We start from the raw sequence: 12,262 nt of genomic DNA, 5'->3' as shown, positions 1-12,262 counted from the left end.
GCCAACAGTGGAGTCAAGATGACATGTAAGAAAGTGCTCAGTCATGTGAGGCAGTTCAAGAGTTCAAAGCTACAGGAATTCAAAGGAGAGAAAGTAAGAAATATGTAATTTCACCAGGCTTTGAAAGATTTCAGTCTCAGTCAGTGTAAAGTTAGTCTCTGGGAAGAGAAGGCAACATGGCACCAGTAAGGCTGGTACGTCAATAGAATAAAGGGAGAAGGTGTCACAGTGGGGGTGGGGGCCCAACTTAGTCTGTAAGTTCCATAAAGGGGGATGCGGTGTCCCCAGCATTTTACATAGTGCGCTGCAATGTTTTGACCCTACCATTGAAGGCCTGAGATCAGACTTTATGAGCTTTAAGAACAACAGAAGTGTCAACAGTAAATGTAGAGGTTTCTGAGAGGGTCAATAAATGGCACCCTCTTCCCAGCCTCAGCTTTGGGCCATTTGAGAAGCAAAAAGGTGGTGGGTGACATCCACCTTGCTGATGGAGGCCAGGTCTGAGGACACGGCTTTATATCTGTTTAGCTGAGTGCATTTGCTAAAAGTGAACTCTGAAATTAGGCAGGCTTACCCAACCCGTCCCACCCAGTCATCCCAGCCCACCCCCAAAGGGGCAGAGTCCTTGGAAGAGCTGGAAAATGCTCTCTACAGGTGGGCAAATCCCAAATCACAAGGGGGTGGCTGAGCCAAGTGGGCTTAGGTTACTCTTTTACAATTTACTGATCAGAATCAAAGAACACCTCCCCAGGGCCAGTGAGAGAAAAGTGATGCAGAGGCCAGGAGGGTCTTTAGGGAAAATCCTTCCCCTGGAAACCAGGATTAGGGGAAGATGTTCTTTTATATTCCTCAGCTTTAAGTTCTCTTGAAACATTGGGCTTAACCATTGCACCACTGCTCAACCAGGACTGTGGCTCATCTCTTGGAGGAGGAGAGCAGACCTGTTGTCATCGTTATGAGGCCACTCACCTTTATGAAGCCACCTCCCCAATACCAACCTGTGCTTTTTGGGGTAACTTCCTGGGACTGTCAGTGGATGATAGCTCTTGGTCCTCCAGAAGGCTCTGAAATGGATCTAACAGTTTACTAAGAAGTAAATCGACTCAGAGCCTACTTGGTACCAAAGACTGAAAATTAACTTCCTATCCTGTTTCCTATCCTTAATTCCCTTCTTCCTCGTTGTCCAATATAGCATATCAGAGTTTCTGCAGTGAGATTAAATTCCAAGTAAAAAAGATTCCCATAAGAAAGTGCATGGAAGGTAGTCCAATCATAAAACACTAGCAACATATTAGCCCAAATTTGAATATAAATCCTCTCCCATTAGTAAACTTTTATGGGAAAGACAGTTCAAAGATTAAATCCCTTTGGAAATTAAAGTCCAAAGACAAAGTCTAAAGGATTTAACTAAATCAAATTATCTTGCCCTCAAGAGTTCAGAATATAAAAATGTTCAGAAAACTAAATCCAAAACCATCCTCCCAAGTTTTTCATCCAGATCAGTCTTCGGCAGAGGAGTTCTTGGTTCCTGGGTGGAGTTGTGGTTCTTACAGAAGCTGTAAGAATTGCCTGTCATGGGGTGATAGTTCCTGCAGGGCCCCAGAAGGACCTAGGTTCATGGCAGAGTCTGTGGCGTGGTCACTTTTTAGAACCTAAAGAGTTTTCACAAAGTTATCACAGCCTGGGCCTCACACCCACGCTTGTTTTGAAATAAGCCAATTAGCAGGCACTAAAGCACTAGACCAGACTATGTTCCCAGAACTCGCTACCTAGTGCTGCCAAGGACTGTAGTAGAAACTTAGTGGTATCTGAAAATAAGATGGAGAATGGCTTGGTTTCAGCTTCCCCAAGATGCCAGTGTTCTAGAACTCACAGCCTGTGATCTTAATCTCAATTGGAAGGACTTGCAGAAAGGGCTTAATTGTGGCCTTACGCATAGATTATTTCTAGGGGAGAGGCTTCACCATTGCATAACACCTTCCTTTCCAGTATTTCTGGCACCCTGGACCGAAGAAGTGAGGCCTCCCTCCAGGGGCTTCAAGGCCACACTCTTGTGTACAGGCATTTTCAGGCCTGAGCCAGTGGTGTTTAGGCCGCCCCTTGCAATGCAACGTTTAGGCCTAAGAAAGCTGCCTCCTAGGGATGGTATGGACTGACTTACATGGACTTAAGCAAGCCAGAGCCAACTTCAGACAAGCGTGGATCCAAGGTTAGTCCCTCCACCGTTCCCTCCTTGGACCTGAACACAGAATGGAATTGGGGGCTGTGGGTGTAGTGTTGGCGACACTGGCCTGGCACTATCGGTTAAAAGCTAGAACCTTACTAGCACTCTGTAGTGCATCGGAACCCAGCTGCCTTGCAGACGGTTGGAAAACAGCACATATTATTCTTCCCAGTTCTGCCTAAAAGGCCTGTGAAGTCTCCTCTTCCCCTGGAGGCTGCAGCAGCGGTGCCTTGAGGCCCAGGCTGAGACCCTGCTGCTGGTGTTGGAGAGGACACCCACAGGCCTGCCGCCTGAGATGCAATTTATGCCACATTGCACCCACCTTCAGGGCCTCTTGCAGTCCACAAGGAGGGTCTTTTGGGGATATTTCTGCCAATTGAGTTTAGAAAGTGGGCATTGACTGACAGGCATCAGGGAGAAACCGATAAAAGGATTCTCTCCATCTACTTTCCTTGCCTTGATACCACTATGTACCACAGCCTTTTGGCACACTAGGTCATATGTTTTGGGAATACAACTTTTCCTGGCGTAACTCTAATGGCTTCTTTTCAAAACGGGTGGCACAAATGCTGTGATAGTCTTGTGTGTCTCATTATTCACTCTGAGTCCCTTTAGACTCTTGGCATTGAGCCAACTCAACTTCCAAGTCCCTGAAGGAATGACAGCCACTGTTCCTGTGGAGCTGACCCACACCTCTGCTGAGGTCCTAGTGCCTTTTGCTTAAAGATGCATACTCAATCTTTCCAAAGGCCCTATGAACGCAGTTGGGACTCCACAGAAAGTCACATTCTGTGAGTAAAATACCACAAACTGCAAAGACCCTCCAGATTCACAAGCCTCACAGGCTGCTCTAAACCCTCTCACTGGGCCAACTGCACCACCATGAGAACCCACTGGGCCTAATACAAGCCTCCGTGCACCACCGAAATGAAATTCTTTGGCCCCCACTACACACCATGGCTCCAAAAGATTCCAGATCACATGCATATTTTAGTACACAAATTCTATTCTGACTTTGATTTCTCAGGGTCTCTCCAACACTGTCCGCCACAAAGGTTGGGTTTCCAGAGGAGCGCTTCATATCCCCTTCCTGAGTTAGGAACATTTAGAGAAATAAAATGAAGGAGTGGGGGCATGGAAAACCAAGATAAAACCTCACTTGCTGAGAAAGAGTAGTTGAAGTAGTAGCTTAGAGCGAGAGCCTGGTGTGAACTCCAGAATGAAGCAAGTTTACCTCACGAGTTTCTTAGAGGGAAGTAACTCCCTTGCTCCTGGTTTCCACGAAGAGAGATCGCCCTCTAAGCAGCACCTCACCCCCTATACTGCCTGTCCTTTCGTCAGCATCGGGTGGGGAGGGCAGAGCGCAACTGGTGCTATCTGGAGACAGACATATCCCAAGAGGAAGAATGGCTGTGCTGAGCAGAGAACAACCAGCTATTCTTTCCAGCTTTATTGATCAGCTAGGTCACTCCGCCTCTCCAGGGATGGAGTGAGTAAAGAGGTCAAGGGAAGATCTTCCAGAAGCTGGAGCATAGAAGGTGAAGAGAAGAGTGTAAAGAAGAGTCATGGAGCCAGTGAGTCTGTGGGCTTTGAAAAGTTTGCAAGTAGACAAAGAGCAAGATATCCAAAAGAGAAGCAGGCCCCATGAAAATCAGGAACTTACCGCCCAGCTTCCCTCCCTCCCACTCTGCCCCAGTGGGAACATAGGTTCAGGTTTAAAATCAAAGAGTTAGCTTGTGCTTAACCCCAAACACGTCTTTTCCTCTCCCTCACCTCTATTACCTACACTGTTCCTAAAGTATAAATGAAAAGATAATGGAAAAGATTCTAAAAACTGAGTACAGCACGTTCCTTTTTCATTTAAACATAGCCGTCTTTTCTACAGACACTGCTTTTCGTCTCCTCTCTTAGTTTACATTTAATCACTGTCCAGAAAGCCAGCTGTTTCCTAAACAGTTAATTCCCTTCTGTCAGGAGACCAGACCTAAATAATCTTCTAAATATCATCTTGATATGCAGGTTTCTGATGTGATATTAATCTCTTGCAAGGAGATCCTGTTAATAATACCCTGAGCACTATTAAATATGGAAATATCCACTGTAATTTAATCTTTGTAAAGTAATACGTTTTTGGTCCACCTCAGAAACTTAGAGTCTTTTTGCTTTGGACTATTAATCTCAAAAATTTTTCCTTCACGAAATAGCTATACATATGTTTTGCTTGCTTTGATTTAAATGATAACCTTTAATGAACAGGACCACTGCTAGACTTCTAAAATAAATTTTCCTGAAGAAAGACTTTGCTTTTTTAAATGCCATATTGGCCTTGTCTGAGCTTTCTATCTGGTTTTTGGGAGACATCAACCACGACTCCCAGCATCTGACATTTGAGGGGTCTGCTGCAGCGAACTGTGGAAAATTGAGTCTACCAAGAAGTCTTCCATACCGTTCCTGGAACTTTGGATATGTGCAAAGACAGCTGTTTTGGTTAAACAGCTAAATGAGGAGCGATTGGGAGGGAATCTTAATGTGGAATCCAGGATGGGGCTTGAAACCTACGAGAATGAGGAGTGGAGCATATATAAATTAAGGAGCTCAAGCTGCTAAGATAAGGTAGGAGAATTGGCTGGTACAAGCACTTAATAGACTGGCCTTGTGTTCACTAGGTTCTGGGTGAGCAGATAGCTGGAAACATACTTTAAATAGGGTAACGACGAAGTATGCAATTACGGGCTAAAGGAATTGCACAAATTCAGGCAATGACTCAGGCACAAATCCAGGCCCTTTCAGAAAGAGGACTGTGGGGATGAATAGAAAAAGCATGGACCGGCAGTTCAGACAGACCTAGTTTTGAAGCCTGATTTTGATGCTTAATAACTATATAACCTAGGAAATTACTTGTTTTCTCCCGGACATAGTTTCCTTATCTAGAGGTCTTCCATTTTGGGTCTTCTGGCCCTTGAGGTCAAAGTAAGATTGACTCAAACTTCCATTCACACTCTGTGACAATTCAAATCAACAATGCAACACATATTTATTGTATGCCCTCCTTAAACTGGGGAGGGGCTGGATTTCTGGAGTGTGAGTGTGGGTGTCAGTGGTAGGATGGGCTTAGAGTCTCATGGTCACCCGTCTTAGGCACTGGTTTTCATCAAATTTGTTTGGCTTATCCATTGTCTTGGGCTGTGTTTTACACAATTGTTGATGGAGCCATTAAACCCAACCACTTCCTTTAGTTCCACCAACATGAATAAATAAGTAAATAATTACTACACCTCCGGCTCTAGACTTTTATGAGTAGAGTTGACTTTATTGAAAATTTGGCAATTGTATTTATATCACAGCAATACAGACAGCTTCAAAGAGAGCACTATTAGCTCTGTCTTAAGAGCTTCCCCCACATTGGAGAATTTTCACAGGCTGCCCATCCTCATGTCACGTCTCAGCCTCACGCCATCCCCCTGGCTCCTCTCTCTCCCTTCTACTCCCTGACTGCCCTAGAGGCCCAGCATTCTTCTCTCTGGAGTACGTGGAGCAGTTCAGCTCTCCTCAGTCTTAGCCTCTGAGGGTGACTTTAAACCATCTTCACCTACAAACCCACGAAAAGGGCTCAGCAGAACAGAGGGCATTCGTGGAGCAGAATCTGGCCTGTCTAGAAGGCAGCTCATTCATTCATTCAACAAAACTCTAGTCAGCCCCAGGAGGAACCACACACTGTTCTGGGTTCCAGGGATCCATTAGAGAAAGAGAGAGACAAAAACCTCTGCCCTCACTAAGTTCATGTTCTAGTCAGAGTAAATGGACAATAAACAGAATTATATTACATGGTGAAAAGGAACATAACAAAAATAAGCATGGAAGAAGGATGGGGTGGCAGTTTTAAATAGGGTGGCAAGGGAAATTCATCTGAGATGACATTTGAATAAAAAACTGAAGAGGCGAAGCGAGTTTTAGTTGGTTACAAATTGCACATTATTTTTGACTTAAGTTATAAGTAAAAATGTAGAAAATACCAATCGTGTGTGGTCGTAGTAAGGAATAAATGAAACAATCTATAGAAAAATTCCTATGAGAAGGCCCAGTTAGTACATAGCTAGCATGCAATAAGCTTCAGTCTTCTTATTATACAGAACGGTGCCATCCAATACAGTGCCTCTGAGCCATGAGAGGCTATTTTAACTTACATTAATTAACATTAAATATTAAGAATTCAACTTCTCATTCTCACAAGCCACATTTCAAATGCTCAATAGCCACATGTGGTTAGTGACTGCCGTTTTGTACATGCGGACATAGAACATTTCCATCATTGTAGAAAGTTCTATTGGATAGTGCTAAATAGAATATCTAACATTGGTAAATCAAGGAAAATATAGTTTTATATATAAGAGGAGCATAGTGGGACTTGGTTGTCTTGGAATTTCAGCTCAAGCTTCAAAGCTGAGGACAATGGGAGACAGGTGCTCCCACATATTAAAGAGAGATGTCAGCATTGACACCACCATGCCGAATCAGTCTTTTGACCAGACTATCTCTGGTCTTCAGCCTAGATAAGAGAAGGCTCAGGGTTCATTGAGAGACTAAATTCTTTCAAGTGAATTCATGAGTAGAGAGTGCTGTGGAGAGTGGAGGGGGAGCTTCTGTTCCTAAAGTCAAGGCAAGGGGCTGCCAGCAGAACCTCACGTAGAGATGGGGTTGTCTGGTAGAAGGGGAGGCTGACAGGGCCGGCCCGGTGACACAGCAGTTAAGTGTGCACATTCCACTTTGGTGGCCCGGGGTTCGCCAGTTCGGATCCCAGGTGCGGACATGGCACTGCTCAGAAGGCCATGCTGTGGTAGGCATCCCACATATAAAGTGGAGGAAGATGGGCACGGATGTTAGCTCAGGGCCAGTCTTCCTCAGCAAAAAGAGGAGGATTGGCAGCAGTTAGCTCAGGGCTAATCTTCCTCGGAAAAAAAAAAAAAAAAAAGAAGGGGAGACTGACATCTCACTCCTGGCTGGACGCATCTGAGCTGAAGAAACTTGTATGTTCCCCCTCTGCTGCTCTCAGAGGAAAGTAAGAAAATGTTCTTCGGTGAACCTGATGTGTGTTCTTAAGAATCTGAGAAGGGGTCTGTGTGAAGGGAGAGGTGTCTGCTCCTTAAGAGAGAAGTGTAATGGTGGGGAGCTCCCTGTGAGAACAGGCTGAGGAGAGAGAGAGAACAGCAGGAAAACAGCCTGCCCTGTTCCTTGTGGCCTCCACAGAGGGGCCCACAGTGGTGGCAAGTGCATGCCATAGCAGGTAGGTAGGCCAAAGCCATGCATATATAAGGACCTGCCTTCATGACAAGGGGCAAAGTCTATGTTTGTACGGCTAAGGGCAAGTGTCTGGGTGGAGCAGTAGTTGTCAGATGGCAGTTGGAAGATGCCTCATCCATGTTCCTGTGGAGCAACTCTGAGGAGCTCAGAAATAGGCCTCCCAAGGGAGAGCTGACATTTGGTTGCCTGCCTTGACAAAAGGGATCAGCAGCAGAGAGAGAACTATAAACAGGGGTCCGTGAGAAGGAGGAGCCAGGGAGTGAATGAAAAGACCACATATCCATTCCCTGGTGCTAGTTCCAGAGCCAAGAGACCAAGCAGGTGGAGTTAATGCAATGCACAAAACAGGACAATCAGGGCTTTGGGCCAGAGGCACTCCCTTGTCCTAAAGGGGCAGGGGCTCCTTGGCTCCTGCCATTTGTTGCAGGGCAGGTCTAGTGTTACCAGATCTTTGAGTTTTCAAAAGAAGCCAGACTCATGGATTTTTTTGTGTGAAACTATCCAATTTTCAAAAATAGTATATAGTTCAAACAGATTCTCTTCTGGGTTTTGAATACCTGAAAATAAAACTATTCTTATAGTCAAAAGAATGGTAAAGCTTTGAGATTTGCTCAAGCTACCACCAGAGGGTGGGGAAGAGACATCGACAGAGTATTAGAAATGGCTGAAAAAAAAACAAACCATCTCTGGATTGGATCTTCAGGTGTGTATACAACTAAAAGGTTTAGTCTTTATTTCAAGCTCCAGCATATACTGTTGCACTGAGGCATTTGCTAGTAAAATATGTACGTTTTCTTCTCTATTTCCCATTTATGATCTTATAATCTGACTTTTCTCTCCATCTCTTTCTCATGAAAATGGTTTCTACAATTCCCTTTACAATGACCTGCCCTTCCAGTCTCCGCCACGGAGCAGGGAATCTGAGGATATCCTAGATACGGCTACAGATTCTTTGACTCTCCTCCCATTGAAAGGTGGGACCTGTGTCCCCTCTCCTTGAATCTGGGTGGACTTATGACTGCTTTGACCAACAGGATACAATACTCTAGAAGTGATTCTATGTGACTTCGGAGCCTAGGTCACAAAAGGCCAGTGCAGCTTCCACTTTTTTCCCCAGAATACTTGTTCTTGGAACTCTGGGTCACCATGAACAAGCTCAACTGCTCTGAGACCATCAGGCAATGAGAAAGCCCAAGTCACCGGGAAAGGGATGCATAGGCACTCCCATTGACAGTACCAGCTGAGGCCAGCCTTCAAGTCATTCCAGGCTCTGTGCCAGATATGTGAGTAAAGAAGCTTCCAGATGATTCTAACCCCCAGTCATTCAAGCCACGCCCAGCTGTTTGAGTCTCCTGAGCTGACGTCTCAGATATCATGGAACAGAGAAAAGCCATCCTTGTTCCTGCCTCACAGAATCCATGAGCATAAAGAAAAATCATAGTTATGCCACTAAGTTTTGGGAGTGGTTAGTTACATAGTAATAGAAAACTGGAACACTAGAGCATCGGGACTCTGGACTTCAACTGCCTTCTTGATCTCTCCATTTGGTTGCCTAATAATCATCTCAAGCTTAATATGACCCAAACAGACTTTTGAATACTCCTTCTTGGGCTGAATCCTGCTCCCCTTCCAGTCATTTCCATCTCAGTAAATTACCCCATTGCTTGAGGGAAAATCTTTGGAATCCCCCATCCCTCATTTTTCCCTTTACTTCATTTCTCATGTCCAATCCACCAGCAATGCCTGTTGCTTCTACCACAAAACATAGCTTTAGTCCAATCGAGTGGTCTCCTTACCCGATGCCAACACTCTCCTCTGAGCCATTCCCATCTTTCCACTGAGCCACCAAGATGCCTTCTAACTGGTCTCCTGGTTTCCCTCTTGTCCCTTTACATTCCATTCTACACAAAGAAAAGGGAGTGGCTCTTATGACGTGAGCAGGTCATATCTCTCCTCTGCTCAAAACACTACAGTAGTTTCTCTTTTCTTTTAAAATAAAATATAAACTCCTTACCACGGCCTTCCATCATTTCTATCTCTCTGATTACATTTCCTATCACTCCCTCTTTTGTTATTGTCTTTCAGTTAGAAGTCCTCTCTCTGTTCCTTCAACTTGCAACGTCTTCCTCCCTCTTATGTGCAGCACTTGAAAAGGAGCTGGCCAAGAACCGGTTTTGAAATCCTTAGTTGACCACCAGCCTACAAAGGTGGTTGAGAAGACTGGGGGAGTTTGTTGGAGAAGATAGAGAGTTTCTTTAGAACAAGTTGTTATAGCACTGGGACTCTAACCTCCTTAAGCTTAGGGAGAGGGGCTATGAGAGGCCCACTAGGTAAGCCTTGATGTGAGTCATCCAGAGTTTGGGGAACACAAAGGACTGGTATCTGACTCATGAAAAGAAAACCCAAACACAACCCTTAGGCGGAAGATAGATGGGACACCTGTGGCAGCAGAATAGAGAGCTGCATTTGGGAAGAAGTGGAATTTGCATCATTGTGGGTGAGAGTTGTAGTATTCCAGCCACTAGATGTGGAATCCAAGGGAGGGCTCTTTGTCTGAGTCATTTCCAAAGGGATCTTATACAAACAAGAGGGCTTCTGCCCGCAGGTGAGGCAGCTTTTCAAGAAGCTGAGATTTACCCTCAGGTATAGAAGCTGAGGAAGGATTGTAGGTAGCCAAGCTATGGAGATCTGAAAGATGAGCAGGAAGCTCAAGAGAGTTGGGGAAGAGTGCTCTGAGCCTAGGCAACTGCACATGCAAAAGCTGAGGGGGAAGAGAGGGTCTGATTTATTTGCAGAGCTGATAGGTGTTTAGCATGTTTGAATGCTCTGTGTGTGTGTGTGTGTGTGTGTGTGTGTGTTTGTGTGTGTGGTCAGGGTAATGGTGGCTCCAGGTTGGCAGAGTGGCATGTGATAAGACAGGAGAAGGGTGAGAAGATCCAGACCTTCTTATGTATATTGTGGAGTTTGGAATTTATCTTAAAGCCAATGGGAAACTTTTGAAAGATGTGACATGATCAGCCTTGTGTTTTAGGAAGCTTGCTTTGGCTGTAGCGAGGAGAGTGGATTGCAGAGTGAAAGAATGAAATTGGGGAGATCAGTAAGAGACTATGGCTGCAGTCAGACAAGAGATCATGGTGGGCTGGACTAGGGAAGTGCTAGTGGGAAAGGAAAACAGTGTCCAGACTTATGAAACATGTAGGAAAGAGGTGACTGATTCCTGATTTGAGGTGGGGAGAGGACTGGTAAAAAAAGATGGAAGAAGCATGGGCGATTCCCAGATTTCTTTCTTTCTTTCTTTTTCTTTTGGTGAGGAAGATTGGCCTTGAGCTATCATCTGTGTCAATCTTCCTTTATTTTGTATGTGAGACGCCTCCACAGCATAGACTGATAAGCAGTGTATATGTCCCTGCCTGGGATCCGAACCCACGAACCCTGGGCCACCGAAGTGAAGTGCACAAACTTAACCACTACGCCACCAGGCTGGTCCTCCTGCCAAGATTTTTTTTTGTTAATTAATATTTTTATTGTGGTAAAATATACGTAACAACATTTACCATTTTAACCATTTTCAGGTGTACAATTTAGTGACATTAAGTACATTTACAATGTTGTGCAACAATTATCTCTATCCATTTCCAGAACATTTTCATCATCCAAATGGAAACTCTCTAGCATTAAACACTAACTCCCCATTCTCCCCTCCTCCCGGGCCCTGGTAACCACTATTCTACTTTCTGTCTCTGAGAATTTGACTACTCTAGGTACCTCATGTAAGTGGAATCGTATAATCATCCTTTTGTGTCTGGCTTATTTCACTTAGTGTAATGTTTTCAGGGTCCATCCACGTTGTAGCATGCCTCAGAACTTCATTCCTTTTTCAGGCTGAATAGTGTTCCATTGTATGTATATACCACATTTTGTTATCCAGTCCTCTGTTTCAATAAGGTTTTTAAATAATGGTGGTTCTAGTGTTAATTACTTTAAAAACCAGAGGAGATTGTATTGACTGTGACAAGCATAGAGAACAAATAAAAATATCAGAATGTCTTTAATAGGCAGTTATAAATACAAAGCTGAATTAATTTGGTTTTTAGGAGCTGGGAATGTGGGATCAGTAAATTTAATGAATAAATGAGGTGAGTTATTGAGTTAAAAAAAGGAGAAAAATAGTTACGCGTGTTTCTCCTTGCCTTCTGTATTGCTATGTATCCACTAACTCCTGCATTCTTTCAGGAGATGAATCTGTTCCACTTTTAGGCACAATTGGTGCAAATCTAGACAAGTCTTTGTAGGAAGACTGCTGCACTGACGTGTTTCCCCATCTCCATGGAAATACCTCCCCATCATGAAATCATGACATTGGAAGGAAGATGACTGCTGAATGATTCCAGGCAATGACCACGATGTATATAGGATTGGACTTTCCATTCTGGGGGAATGAAGGAGGGTGGGTGTGGTTTTGGGGAGTTGATGGAGTGTCCACCAACTGCATCGTCACAGGAGAAAGCAACTGACATATGGAGTAGTTAGTCTGGAACAATAATTAGCTAAAATTTCTAGAAGCTTCCTTATGCAGGAGCTGAGTAAGTTGAATATTTGTGAGCCTGTTGTAGAAAAACCTGTTATTGCAGAAAAACTAGGTGGTGTGTGTGTATACCCTGATTTCCTTTTGAATTAAGATTCTGAATCTAACTTTTTGCATGGAACTCAAGATAACTAGAAATTTTGAAAATAAATGCT

The sequence above is a fragment of the Equus quagga genome, unplaced genomic scaffold (assembly GCF_021613505.1).
Source record: "Equus quagga isolate Etosha38 unplaced genomic scaffold, UCLA_HA_Equagga_1.0 73442_RagTag, whole genome shotgun sequence".
NCBI classification, from domain to species: Eukaryota; Metazoa; Chordata; class Mammalia; order Perissodactyla; family Equidae; genus Equus; species Equus quagga.
Note: the sequence above shows the minus strand (reverse complement) of the source record.